This window comes from Onychomys torridus, chromosome 7 (assembly GCF_903995425.1).
Source record: "Onychomys torridus chromosome 7, mOncTor1.1, whole genome shotgun sequence".
Classification (NCBI taxonomy): domain Eukaryota; kingdom Metazoa; phylum Chordata; class Mammalia; order Rodentia; family Cricetidae; genus Onychomys; species Onychomys torridus.
This window is the reverse complement of record NC_050449.1, coordinates 53,161,129-53,176,836: the sequence shown is the minus strand read 5'-3', so window position 1 is coordinate 53,176,836 and position 15,708 is coordinate 53,161,129.

Sequence of the window (15,708 nt, the reverse complement as noted above, 5' to 3'; positions counted from 1 at the left end):
TTGTGGTATTCATTGATTATATTCACAGTACTCATCCAATAACTATATTTATGATATTCGTTAATTACATTAATTGTATTGATTTATTACATTCGTTATATTATGTCCTGATATCACTGTCCGTTTGTGGGGCTTTTCCATCACACAAAACAGAGATCCTGTACTTAAAGAATCATTGCTCCAGAGAAACCCTGTCTCGAAAAAAAAAAAATCATTGCTCTATATTCCTTTCTTCATCTTGAGATAACATCTAATCTTTCTGTCTCTATGAATTTGTATATTCTATATATTTCATGTAATACAATTCTATAGTATTTGCCCTTTTTGAATGTAAAAACATTTTATGTACAACTGCAGGAGAAATAATACATAGATAACTTGAACATAAAAACAGGCTATAATTCAAAAGTCCAGGGTTATTTGAAACTGGAAAATACTTTCTCTGTAGAAAATAGTAAAAATGATAACATTTCCCATAAGCCCTTTTAAACCAAATAATAGCTAAATTATACATATAAATATTGATTAGATTCTGGGATACAGAAAAAATCCTATCTTCATCTGTTCAGAGAGCTGTTTTAAGTGTGTAAGTGAGATTCCTCTTCATCTCCCCTTCTCTGTTAGATTTACAGCAGACATTTTTCTATAGGCTAATATATAATCTTAAAAAGATCTTAGTCTCCCCTCCTGAAAGTACAGCCAGCATTTTCTTTCATTAGCTTGATACAGTATAAATTCTTATCCTAATAGTGAAATGTTTCACTAAAGCTTGCCCAGGGATTGGGCACAACCAAAACTTATTATAAACCAGAGTGATCCTAGGGTCCCCCCTGCTAGGTAGCCTTCCTGGATCTGTGGGCCTGCAACAAATTTAAAACACACACATGCTGGGCGGTGGTGGCACACGCCTTTAATCCCAGCACTCAAGAGGCAGCGAGATAGGTGGATCTCTGTGAGTTTGAGGCCAGCCTGGTCTACAGAGTGAGATCTAGGATGGGCACCAAAACTACAAAGAGAAACCCTGTCTTGAAAAAAAAACAAAAAAAACAAAAACCCATTGTGGTGTGTGGTGTATCTCTTGGTTGACTCGGGGAGTGAGTGAATTGGCTACTCTAGATTAATAATGACTTTTCTTTGCCTTGTCTGCTAGGCATGCACAAGTCCCCTCTTATTGAACATGCTTTGTTTCTAAAACTCATAGTTGATAACTAAGATTAGCTGTTATTTCAGACATGGTTCTACTTTTTGGTAGCTATAGCTTTTATACTAATCTGGCAAAATTTTTTCAGTTACGGTATGGTAATCTCCAGACTATTAATGATATTCTAGTCAGTTTATTTTTTAAATATAAAGGAAGAAAAGTTAACTTTCTCAAACTTAATTGAAAATGCTGACAGTATAATTTTTGAAATGTGGAACCAAGACTAAAAAGAAATAGTGTCCCCCACAACACTATTGACATTTTTTTCATTTATTTCAAATAATTTACACAAAAATTTGGGGACACATTAATTAGGTCACTGGTGACAATTTGCAATGCATAGAGGATGTAAAAACCAAAGATGTGGGTACTGGAGGGCTGTCTCAGCGGTTACGAGCACTTGACTGGGACAGGCGGTGGTGGCGCACGCCTGTAATCCCAGCACTCGGGAGGCAGAGGCAGGTGGATCTCTGTGGGTTCCAGGCCAGCCTGGGCTACAGAGCTAGTCCAGGACAGGCTCCAAAGCTACAGAGAAACACTGTCTCGGGGGAAAAAAAAGCACTTGACTGTTCTTCCAAACGTCCTGAGTTCTATTCCCAGCCAGCCACATGGTGGCTCACAGTCATCTGTAGTGGGATCAGATTCCTTCTTCTGGTGTGCATGAAGACAGAGCACTCATACATAAAATACACGAATAAATAAATCTTAAAAAAAAAAAATGTGATTCACCCACTGAAACTGATTTCAGCTACTTCTCTCTAACCCTGACCCCAGCCTTTATGGCCCAAAATAACCTCGCCAGTCAGCAACCACAGAGGTGGTAACTCAGTTCCCTGGAGCCAGGAAGGGGAAGATGGCAAAAGTGTAAGAGCACAGGCTACATCAACAGGCTTCAGTGAATGAGAGCTGAAACAAGTTAGAAAAAGAAAACCCATTTCAAGTTAGTATGTTTCAAACCAAAAGACTTCAGGGAGATAGGAGGCAGGAAAGACGTTAGGAACTGGCAGGGAGCCATAGATGAAACCCAGAGAAGGGACAGGACAGCAAGTGCAGGTTGTGATAAGCCACCAGTGCGAGAGGCAGCAAAGCAGTATCGTTTCAGTGGCTGTTGACGTAGGCAGCTGATCAGACCATCAAAGAGTCAGTCAGCCCTCTCTAGGGAAAGTTGCCTTTCTGATAATGCAAAGTATGCTTGTTTGCTTAAATGTCAGACTGTCTCCCATTTAAAAACTAATGCATATGAGAGCAGTCTTGACTAATTCCCTAAAGTTTGTCCCAGAAATGAATCCTTTTTTAACTAAGCTATTAAGTCTTTATTTAAAAGTATTTATTTAAAAATACAAGGGGCCGTTAGGGTGTTTCTCTAACGGTCATGCTGGAACTCTCATCCAGTAACTGATGGAAGTGGATGCAGAGATCCTCTGCTGGGCCCCAGGTGGAGCTCCAGGAGTCCAATTGTCGAGAAAGAGGAGGGACTGTAAGAGTGTGAATTGTTGAGACCAAGATTGGAAGAGCACAGAGACAAATAGCCAAACGAATGAAGCACATGAATTATGAGCCAGGGGCTGCGGAGCCCCCAGCTGGATCAGGCCCTCTGGATAAGTGAGACAATTGAATAGCTTGAACTGTTGTCTTTGTAAGTTGTCCTCTGTCTTCCACAAGTACATAATGACATGCATATATATAAATAAATAAGTGGCCAGGCAGTGGTGGTGCACGCCTGTAATCCTAGCACTTGGGAAGCAGAGGCAGGTGGATCTGTGAGTTTGAGGCCAGCCTGGGCTACAGAGTGAGATCCAGGACAGGCACAAATACTACACAGAGAAACCCTGTCTCAACAAAAAAACAAAAAAGTTTAGTAAAATCTTTAGTATATCATTTGAAAATGTTGGCATTGTAAATAACAAATTTTGAGTTGACATGTAGTATTTCACTAGATACTAGTATAGTCTCTTAGGTTATGCACCTGCTTAACCATACACAATGTAATACTAATAATACTACACTACTAATAATATAAATATATTATACTATTAATACAATACTATTTTGATTTCAAATATCCTATTTGTTGCCCCATAAATATATTCATATATGTCCAACCTGGGTCCCAATATGGAATTGAGAGGTTATCACATATAAACCCCTCATTAGCTAGTAGTATATGCACATGCACACACATATATGCACTGTATCAACAGACTTTCTATTTGTTGATGTCTACATAAATACATCCACCCTCATTAGCTAGGATGTTGAAGTTCATAAACACTGATTCTGACTGAAAAAGAATAATTTAAAAATAATATTAAGTGTATTAAGTAATTACTAAGTGTATTATAGTTCTGGTATACACTTTATTAATTTTTTTTTTCAGAGCTGAGGACCGAACCCAGGGCCTTGCGCTTGCTAGGCAAGCACTCTACCACGGAGCTAAATCCCCAACCCCTATATACTTTATTTCTACTATACTACAGATGTCTTTTAAATAGTCTTGCTTTATAGTCCAGGCTATCCTCAAACTTGTCATTCTCCTGCCTCAGCCTACTATGTGCTAGGATTATGAATGTGCAACACCACAGCCAGCTGATGCTCTAAGTTTTACAATCTTCATATTGATGATATGTCTTTTTGGGGGGGGGGTTTTCGAGACAGAGTTTCTCTGTAGCTTTGGAGTCTGTCCTGGACTAGCTCTGTAGACCAGGCTGGCCTTGAACTCACAGAGATCCACCTGCCTCTGCCTCCCGAGTGCTGGGATTACAGGCATGCGCTGCTGCCGCCGCCACCACCACCACCACCACCTGGCGATGGTATGTCTTAATAATAGTCATTCTATTTAAATGGCAAAGTAGAACTTCTCAGCTACATAGTTACTTACGCTGAAATTTTTATTTTTTCCCTTTCATCACATATAAACTAATTGGAGTGGAGTGTGCTTGCTGCATAGCATAAAGACCTAAATTTGGATCCCTAGTATAAAAACCCAAGTATGGTGGTGCACATTTGTCATCCCAGTGCTGGAGAGGTGGAGAAGGGAGAGCCCTGGACGGTGGCTAACAAACAGTTTAGCCACTGGGTGAGCTCCAAGGTCAGTGAGAGGCCAAGTCTTAAAAAATAAGATGGAGCCAGATATGGTGATGCACACACCTTTAATCCCACACTTGGGAGGCAGAGGCAGGTGGATCTCTGTGAGTTTGAGGCCTGCACAGAGAAACAGTCTGGTCTTCTCAGAGAAACTCTGTCTTGAAAAGAAATAGCCAGGCAGTGGTGGTGCACACCTTTAATCCCAGCACTCTTGAGGCAGAGGCAGGTGGATCTCTGTGAATTCAAGGCCAGTCTAGTCTATAGAAATAGATCCAGGACAGGCACCAAAACTACACAGAGAAACCCTGTATCGAAAAATAAAAAAAAAAAAGAAAAAAGAAATAAAATAAAATAAAGATGGAAGTGACAGAGGAAGACATCCAGTATTGACTCTGTCCTCCAAACATGCAAATATAGGAATGCATACACATACACACACACACACACACACACACACACACACACACACACACACACATTTCTATATATACAAAATAATTAGAGTGTATGCTGTGGGGTTAGAGCAATGAATTCTTTAATCAAATCTAAGCTCTCTTGGTTTTAAACATTTTTAAATTGTTTTAACTTTATTATTTTCATGTGCATGAATATTTTGCCTGCATGTATGCATGTGCACTATATGCGTGCTTGAGGTCAGAAGAGAGTTTGGATCCTTTGGAACTGAATTATAGTGGCTGAGTTACTGTCCGTGAGCCACCGTGTGGGTGCTGGAAACTGATCCTTGGTCCCTCTGCAAGAGCAACAAGGGCTCTTGACTGCTGAACCTTGTCTCCAGCCCCAGTTATCCTGTGTGTGTGTGTGTGTGTGTGTGTGTGTACCGGAAGTTGAACCCTGAGCCTCACACATCCTTGACTGTACAGGCTGGGCTACACCTTCAGCTTTATTGTTTAGTTTTTCACTTTGGGGAATTTTTGTTTGTTTTGTTTTGTTTTTCGAGACTTGGTTTCTCTGTGTAGCCCAGGCTGTCCTAGAAACTCAGAAATCCACCTGCCTCTGCCTCCAAGTGCTGAGATTAAAGGTGTGCACCACCACAACTGGCTTTTTTTTTTTTTTTAAGACAAATTCTCACAACACTAGCTTTTCTGGAACTCACTATTTAGACCTAGCTGGCTTTGAACTCACACAGATCCATCTACTTCTGCCTCCTAAATGCTGTGGTTACTTTTTTTCCCCTGAGGTTTCACTTTGTAGTCCAGGCTAGCCTAAAGCTCACTATGTAGCTAGTGCTGGCCCCTGGACCTTGCAGCAGTTCTCTGGCCTCAGGCCCCAAATTCTGGGATTTGAGAGTGAAGCCACCATGCCTAGCTCATAAATTTATAAATAACCTCAGGTAAATTCAAGATTCAGGGCTTCATCTGTGGAGCAAAGCTAGTCTGTTTAAGTAGGTAGCATGAGGATTGAATAGCAGTGTGAGGCCTATGACAGACACTAAACGTTATTTCCCTCTGCCCTCCCATCTACTTGCATTGGTTTTAGCCAGGCATGGTGGCTCAGACCTCTAATCCCAGCTATTCAAGAATCTGAAACAGGTGTGTAAATACAAGGCCAGCCTGGGCAACTAACTCATCAAGAACTTGTCTCAAAATAAAAAAGTAAAAAGGGCCTGTGTAGTGGTAGCACACCTTTAATTGCAGCATTCAGGAGGTAGAGGGAGGCTGATCTCCAAGTTCAAAGCCAGCCTGGTCTACAGAGCAAGATCCAGGACAGCCAGAGCTACACAGAGAAACCCTGTCTCAAAAAATCAAAATTAAAAAGTGAAAAGGGTTTGGGGATATAATTCAGTGGTAGAGTGCCTGTATAACATGCACAGAGGCCTGAATTTAGTCCCTAGTTTCACACCATACAAACAAAATTAATGTTAGATTGCCATGTGGTTATAAGTAGTCTGATGAGATGGATGAGGTGGGCTCTCAGGAGACAGGTGGATCTGTGAATTCTCAGCAAGCCAGGAATACATAGTGAGACCCTGTCTGAACAACAACAAGCCTGATAGATATTATAAGCCTGATGAATACAAACAAGAAACTTATTCAAGGGTGGTAAATACCAACAAATAACCTACATGGCATTCTATGTTATACAGTTAAATACTTTAGATGTGCATACAAATACATGTGCTATATATTGCTATATTTTAAAGTACTAGATACATTATATATTTTATACATATGTAGTCATTTTTTATTGTTGTGTTTTGTTTTGTTTTGTTTAGGAGCAGGGTAGTCTCTCAAACTATCTCAACTAGCCCAGGCTAGCCTCCAACTTGATAAGTAGTTAGACCTTGAACTTCTTCTGATCCTGAGGCCTCCGCCTCTAGAGGGCTGAGTTTACAGGTGATACGCCACCACTCCTGGCTATTCTCATTTAGTCTTGTGGTTTTTCTAGTTGGTATTACTCATCCCATTTTATAATCAACTCAGAGAATATCAATCTCGTGGCCTCGGTCTCTTCACATTCTTTGCACCAGTCCCTCCCCACCCCAGAAAACAGTGGCGACTAGTCCTTGCTTGAACATTTTCCAATGCAACCTTGCTTTCCTTCTGGATTTGACATATTCTGCTGGTGTGCTGCAGAAGCCAGCAGTAACTGCCATATAACTGTTAAGCAGCAGAACCTGAATAGTAACTGGCTTTGTTTTATACATTAGGTCATCTTTGGACCAACTCCTGAAGTCAATGTACTGATCTGAGGTTCTGAAAATGCCCTACAGTGCACTTCCTAGTTAAATGGCCTTTCATATTCTTATATATGAAAGATGGGGAATAAATATGTCAAAAAATCAGGACTAAGCAAAGACAAAATGGTTCCATACAACATAGGGCAAATTAGTCACTAAGTTCCAACATGAGGCTGAATTTCCCCCAAGGAAAATGAAGAGTTAAATGTCCTGAAATCAAATGTTCTTGGGGCTGGAGAGATGGCTCAGGGTTAGAAGCACTGACCGCTCTTTCTTGCAGAGGACCTGAGTTTGGTTCCCAGCTTCCACATGGTGGCTCACAACCATTGGTTACTCCAGCTCCAAGAATCTGGCACTCTGTTCTGAATTCTGCTGGCACCAGGCACACCTGAGGTACATATACATATATACTGGCAACAGAAAAAAATTGTCCTTGAGTAAGAGGCAACTAACATGTCTGTGTGTCAGAGGACATGGCAGCAGTCTTCAAGGCCCATAGTAGGAATGAGGTTTTATGCTGGAAAAAAATTACTCTTCAATCCTGTGGTTTGTGTTAAAAGACAAGATAAGGGCAGCTCTCAGGATCGATTTTCTTCACATACTAGCACCTAGCAGTGCATGTGGAGGACAGGCCCTTTCCCCACAGTGCAAGCCCAGACAAGCCTTCGGAACCAGTTCTGAACTAGGCTCTGCTTTCCCAGCCAGCCTGTACTCTGCTCTGCACAGCACCTCACTCATCTTCACCCTCCACGCCCCTCACCTCTGGTCCCCTACTTCAAAAGAAGCTTGGGCGCCAACAGAAAGGGGCTTCCCTGATACCAAATCCTCAACCCCCTGAGGCTATATGCAGAGCCTTCAGGTCCTCAGAGCCCAGGCTTATCTCCATCTGGGGACAGGGACCTTGTGCAGACAGTTCTTTCAGACACATATCATTGCCCTTCACTGGCTCCTGGCCAACGGCTTTAAATGTATAAACTCGCTATTTTTCAAAATCCATAAAAGCATGTCTCCCTGTAAATACTGACTTGTTTCTTCCTCCTCTTCCCAGCCACATCCAAGGTGTCTACACTGGATTTGGTAACCACCTTCCACCCTCCCAGTTCTCACCCACTTTAATCTGGACTTTGTCCTTGTTCCTCCCCAGATCCCTCCAGTAAGATCACTAGTGGTTCTTATTTTATGAGCAGAGTAAGCAGTATTAAACCCTCCTTTCCAAACGGCTCTTCCTTTAACTGATGCAAGACCCGGTCTTCTCTCCTCTGGTCACTTTCTGAATTGCCAGATTCTTCTGCACACCCTGTATCCTCGGGGTTTAGTCCCACAGCCCGCTTCTCACTGCACACTTCCTGTGCTCTCCATTACCAAGACCAGTGGTAGATTTTAGTACATCAGACCTGTACTCCTCTTCCAAACTTCAGCCTGTATGTCCATGTGTCTGCTTCATGTCTTGACTTAAGGATGCCATGACACCCTCACATGCACCGAATCCCAGAGCTCACCTCATCTTTTCCCATCCAACCCGTTCCTCCCATTCTAGCCAGAAATGTTGGGGCCATCCTTGACTTTTTCTCTCACATACTCCACAGCCATCTGCCTTCTCATCCTGTTGAGTCTACGTTAACTATGCTTTAGTCCATGTATTTTTGTCTCTCTGTGTCTGTGTCTATCTCTGTGTGTCTGTATCTGTCTGTCTTTCACAGTGTGTCTGTCTGTCTGTCTCTCTCTCTCTCCCTCCATTCCAAACAACCACTCCCACACCAGGTGTGGTATCGAACACCTGTCATCTCAGCACTTGGAAAGCTGAGGTAGAAAGACTATTGCAAGCTGGAGCCTGGTCTACACAGTGAATCCCAGGCCAGCCTGAACTACATGATGATACCCTGTCTCAAAAAGACAAAAACAAACCTCAGAAGACAGCCGCTGTCCTGTCTGGATGGCTGAGTATCTTCTACAGCAGTCTCCCAGGGCTCTCATGCCCCCCACACTCCGCTCCCTCCATCTTCTGCTGTGTCTCCAACAGAGATCTAGATAATCTGGTCCTCCGTACTGGCACTGCCTCCTCACCAGCCCCCTCAATCTTATCTTAGACTCCCTGTCCTTACTTCCTCCAACACACACGTTCTTCCCCTAAAGCTTTCACATAGGACTAAGCGATTTTGTTCAGTGGTAGAATGCTTGCCTACCTAACACACATAAGGCCCGATGACAGGGAGAGGGAGGCCAGGAGGAGAGTGAGCACCAGCCTCTACTGGTCCTCCTCAGGGATGCCCCAGACCTGTTTGCTTCCCTTGTTTATTCCCAGAATCGGGAATCCTCTCAGTGTGTCCAACTCACATAACTTTTGGTATTGTGTCTCCTCCACTAAGCTGTAAAAGAAAGCCACTGCTTACCACACTACCCAGCATAAAAACACTCACTGTGGTTTTGTTGAATGGATAAATAAGAATAAAGAAGTTATCAGAGAAATGGAAAAAACAAAACCCTCATCCTTCCATGGCACAGCCCCAGGAATCAAAATGCTACACCAATCTATGTGAATTTTCCTGCTTGCATAAGACCAAGTTATGGGGGAGGGGTCAGTGAACTCAAGTAACCTGACAGAGAATGAGGAACCCACCGAACTGGCCAATCTAGCCAGGGACATCCTTTTAGCTGGCCTGCTGCTTCTCGGGGGTTTTCACATTTTACCTAGTTGCAGGGCATGTTGCAAGCACTATTTTAAAGTGACAAGGAGTTCTAGCAGGCTAATTGAGTTTTGTTTTCTAAGCATGGCTGTCCCGTGTTGGACAAGGGGTGAGTTCTGACTTATTCAGGCTTTAGGACCCCCAGTGCTATAGAGATCCCTCAATAACTTTTATTTCAGTTTTCTCCCGAAGGGGTGAGAGATGACTCAGTGAATAAAGGATTTGCTGCCAAGTCTAACGCCTGAGTTCAGAGCTTGGAGACTTACATAGTGGAAGAAGAAAGCCAATATTCACTCCTACAAGTTTGTCCTCTGATCTCCATGTACACATAAAAAAATAAATAAAATATATTTCAAAATGCGTGTAAATAAAATATTTAAAATCAAAATTTCTCCTTGAGGAATAAGAAAACATAGTTTAGACAACCAAAAAACGCTCCAGAAATAGGTATAATTACAATGTACCAACTAAAACGCATAGCAGAGCCAGGCATGTTGACACATTGACTATAGTCCCAGCACTTGGGGAGCTGAAGCAGGAAGATCGGGAGTTCAAGATCAGTCTCAGCTACGTGAGATCTTGTCTCAGTGTCCCAGTCCTACCCCTCACAAAAGGCACCAAAGTATACATACAACTTACATCCTTTCATATAGACCGCCACCATTGTCTAAAAATCAATATGTAGCACCATATTGTATGATGTAAAACTATATAGCTCCATCTAGCTCTGCCAGCATCAAGTTTTGTAGTTGCTTCCGTGTTGATTGTTTTGAGACATGCTGTGGATATCGCTCTGTGTAAATAAAGTTCTGATTGGCCAGTGGCCAGGCAGGAAGTATAGGCGGGACAAGAGAGAAGAGAATTCTGGGAAGTAGAAGGCTGGGGAGACACTGCCAGCCGCCGCCATGAGAAGCAATATGTAAAGACACTGGTAAGCCACGAGCCATGTGGCAAAGTATAGATTAACAGAAATGGGTTAATTTAAGATAGAAGAAGTAGATAACAAGCAGCCTGCCACGGCCATACAGTTTATAAGCAATATAAGTTTCTGTGTGCTTTCTTGGTTGGGTCTGAGCGATTATGGGACTGGCGGGTAAGAGAGATTTGTCCTGACTGGGCCAGGCTGGAAAACTCTAACTACAGAGACACACTAGGTAACCCTGGTAAACGTGCAACTTGCTGTGTTAACCCGGCCGGGTAGTCTCTAAACCTGTGTCAGCCCTCCTGCCTCGCCTTTCCTGGAACTCACTCTGTAGCCCAGGCCGTCCTTGAACTCACAGAAATCCACCTGCCTCTGCCTCCCAAGTGCTGGGATTAAAGGTGTGCACCACACCGCCCAGCTACACTTACCTCTTGAAGTTCAGCAGATAACTAATGTTTGCTTAGTTCTTTCTACGATCAGGAACTTGTGAGGACTTGGCATGAACTATCCTATGTAATAGTCACTACCAACCCGAAAGGTAAGTTGGGCTGGATAGCTTTTGTAGAATTTTCCATTTGTCTGTTCATTCTGTGTCCAAAAAGGGGGACTTTTTAGATTCTGGATTAGGAAGGCTCAACCTGTACAATGTTTCATTATCTTTAATTATGGGTGGGTGAGGGTGTGTGTATGTGGGTGTGTGCACATGGCAGCAGGTGCCCATGGGTGCCAGAAGCAGATCCTGGAGCTGTAGTTATTGACAATTGTAAGCTGCCTAGTGTGAGTGCTGGGAACTGGGCTAGGGTCCTCTGGAACAATGTCAAGTGCTCTGAACCACTGAGCCATCTCTCCAGACCCAACCTGCACAATTTCATCCTTCCTTTGAAAAAAAGGACACTGAGACTTGGAGTTTCCCAAGTTAAGTAAATACAAGTTTAAATGTAGATATACTGATTCCAAATCCTGTATTCCTTTTCTGTTGTTGTTGTTAGGGGGAGGGCGGTTAGTTTGTCTCATAGAGCCCAGCCCAGGCTGGCTTTAAACATACTTTAGTTGAGAATGATCTTGGTCCTCCTGCCTTCCCCTCAAGTGTTAGGATTTATAGGTGTGTGGCCCCAAGTGAAGCCAGAACTTATGTTCTTAACCAACATACTCTGCTGTATCTTGATTACTAGTAGTAGTGGTGCTTTTTCTGTTGTATTCAGTAGAGAGGAAGAAATACTATTAGAAACAAAAACTAAATGTAGCCTCCCCGATTTCTAGGGGTGGGGTGCACACCTTTAATCCCAGCACTCAGGAGGCAGAGGCAGGATTCTCTGAGTTTGAGGGCCAGCCTGGTCTACAAAATGAGTTTCAGGACAGCCAAGGCTACACAGAGAAACCACGTCTTGAAAAACTAAAAGGGAGGGAGGGAGGGAGGGAGGGAGGGAGGGAGGGAGGGAGGGAGGGGTTAGAACGCTGACTCAGTAGTTAAGAGCACTTGCTACTCTTGCAGAGGACTTGCGTTTGGTACCCAACACCCACATGAGAGCTTACAGTGATCTGCTACTCCAGTTCTAGGGCATCTTATGCCTCTTCTAGTCTTTGTGGACACCACACGTGCAAGTGGTGAACATGTGTGTATGCAAGCAAAACACACATATAACAATAAAGAAATCTTACAAGATGTAAAGCAAAAAAAAATTTTTTTAAGAATTTATGTTTATGTGGACCAGGAGGATATGAGAGGTCAGTTATGACAAATAAAGGTAATGAAAGAAAAGAAATTTGGAGTTTTCAATGAATATCTTAGAGATAGAAAGCCACAGTAGAGGTCAGTGAGATGAGAAGCAGGACAGGAGATTAGGGCTTCACAGCACACAGTCACTGAGAAATGTCTTACTATTGTAGAAACAGCTATTCAGTTTCTGGAATCACATCTGCACACTGAATTTGAAATTTTCTACTGTTTGCTATGGTATTCCTTTTTGTTGTTGTTTTTTCGAGACAGGGTTTCTCTGTGTAATTTTGGTGCCTGTCCTAGATCTCGCACTGTAGACCAGGCTGGCCTCGAACTCACAGAGATCCTCCTGCCTCTGCCTCCCGAGCACTGGGATTAAAGGTGTGCACCAGTGCCACCCGGCTTACTGTGGTGTTCTAATTAGTCTACCAGGCACATCCAACCTTTAGCCATTGTGATATGATCGACAAAGTTCACAGTGGGGAACTACACAATTGAGTCACTTTAAAAAATTGAGTTGAGTTAGGCGCTGGTGGCGCACGCCTTTAATCCCAGCACTCAGGAGGCAGAGCCAGGCGGATCTCTGTGAGTTCGAGGCCAGCCTGGGCTATAGAGTGAGTTCCAGGAAAGACGCAAAGCTACACAGAGAAATCCTGTCTCGGGAAAGAAAAAAAAAAAAAATGAGTTGGGGCTGGAGAGATGACTCAGGGGTTAAGAGCACTGACTGCTCTTCCAGAGGTCCTGAGTTCAATTCCCAGCACCCACATGGTGGGTCACAACCACCTGTAATGAGATCTGGCGCCCTCTTCTGGCTTGCAAGGACACATGCAGGCAGAACACTGTACACGTAATAAATAAATAAACCTTTTTTTGAAAAATTTGAGTTGATGGGGGAGGGGGGGGACTATGAAATGGTTCAACAAGTCCGAGTACCGCTCTGCCAGCCTGAAGACCTGGTGGGGAGACCACCACAACCGCCACGTGCGTGCCACCGCTCCTGACTGCCACGCATGCGCCGTCACACACACACCCAATCATAACAAATTAATTTTCATTGTCGAAACCAAAGCTCATTATGTTTTAAGTACATTTACAATTTTTGTGCTGAGCTGCGCTCAGGCTTTCCTGGGCGACAGTGGTGGCCTGTGACCATGAGTGAACACTCCTCAACCTTTCCTGCAGCGTGACTCCATGGAGCATTTGAAAGAAGGAAGGGTGAGGCGTGACAGACAGAAGCACTGTGAAGCAGAAAGGCCACAACCAAAGGAACAGGAGACAGTGGCCCAGCCTGGTCTGACCCAGGAAATCAGAAGCAATCTTAGAAAGCCTTAGGCTGCGATCTCCGGGCTCCCCACCATGAAAGGGAATGGGTCTCAGGAATGGCATGAAGGGCTGGATGTAGCGGCACATTTCTGTGATCCCAGCATGCAAAGACACTGCAGGAGAACTGGAAGAGGGAGAGAAGGAAGGAGAGGAAGGAAGGAAAAAGGAAGGACAAAGGAAGGACTGACTATAAGTATTAAGATATTTGAGGTTCCAGACTGGAAACTTCTCGGTCACTTCCAAGTCCAAAAAGACCAGAGCGAACCTTGGCATTGTGCACATGCCTATAACTCTTGTCAGCACAACCTGGAGGCCACCCTGGGCTACATGTGAGTTCCAGGACAGCTTGGGCTACAGAAAAAGAGCCCCCCCCCCTTTTTTTTAAGGCATTTGTTGACTCGGAGTAAAAATGAATTAAACTTGGCCCTGCAGATAGCTACAGGATCTTTTGGACTCACAGCCTGTACTCTAGAGGTGTTGTGTATGGGCTGCTAATTGTAATGAACAAATACCCAACCCTAAAAATTAAAGTAAAAGAAAAAAAAATTTTAAAAAATGAATTAAACTTGTTATCATTAGTGCTCATCTCTACGCTAATGTTTGACGATTAACTGTCAGCTCACCAAGCCTTCCTGGGTTTCCCCGCCTCACCGGTGTCCTTCGACACTTCCTCCTCCTCTTCCTGATCTCTGGGTGACATGTGCATTAGTCCTCAGGCCTCCAGTCTCTGCTCTACCAACATACTCATTCCCATGGTGATCTCAGGCAGTGTCATCCTCTTAAGGATTAATACAGCACTTGGAAGACTGAGGCAGAGGAATTGCCATGAGTCACAAGATAATGTAGGCAACTCAACAGTGAGTTTCAGGCTAATCAGCTACACAGAGAAACCTTGTCTCAAAAAAAAAAAAAAAAAAAAAACAAACAAAAACAAAAAACAAAAAAAAAACACCTGAGAGGCAGAAGAAGATAGACTTCTGTGAGTTCCAGGCCAGTCAGAGGTACACAGAGAGACTGTCTCTAAAACAAGCACCAAAGATCTCTCCCACACTCATAGCCCATCATTCACATGACACCTCCCACTTGGCTATCTAAAACTTACCTCAGACTTAGCATGTCCGATGCTGTTATTTCTTTTCCATTGTATTATTTATTTATTTATTTATTAGGTGGGCTTGGAATCAGATGACAACTCCAGGGAGTGGGGTCTCTTCTTCCACCATGTGGATCCCCATGATAAACTCGGCTCATTAGGCTTGGCAGCCTTTACCATGAGCCATCTCCCCTGCCTCCAATACTACTTCTGACCGTCCTCTACAGAGCTCTACTGCTTATGAATATCTAAATCCTTTCAAGCCACAAATCATGGGGACATCCTTAAGTTCTTCAGTACCCTATCTCCAGTCTGACAGGAGGTCTTGCTTCTGAGCTCAGAACATACCCAAGACCAGCCCATTCCACCCAGCTCACTTCCAGTTAGATTGGGTACTCCTCAGCCAAAGTGACCCTTGGGTACGAGGGCCTTGGGGGATTAGGTAGGAAGAGAATCCTGCCATCAGCCACTCTTCTGTTGGTGAGTTTCCAGGACATTATCTATCGCATCAGTCTCTGTTCCAAAGGGTTCTAATGTGCAGAACCATCTACTTCTGAAGCCTCTTAGGCAAGGACATTCTTTGGCATCAACATTTCCTGTGGTAAGGAAACAGTTTTTACTTTATCAGCTATTCCAAAAGTCAATAGATTTGATCTGAGTGCTAATAAAATACATGCTGAGCTGGGGGTTGTAACTCAGGGGCTGGATATATAGTTCAACAGTATAGCATAAGGCCCTGGGTTCACTCCCCAACACACACACACACTCACACACACACACACACACACACACACACACACACACACACACATAGCAATGACAACAAGTTTTAAAACCTGTCAATATTCTGAGGTGAGTCTTTAATTCCCTGCCATCAGATCAGTGATTCTCAGTTGAAGACAGTTTTACCCTCTCTATAGGAGATATTTGGCAATGTTGGGGGTAGTTGGGGTTGTCACAATCAGAGATAAGGGGTGCATTGGCAT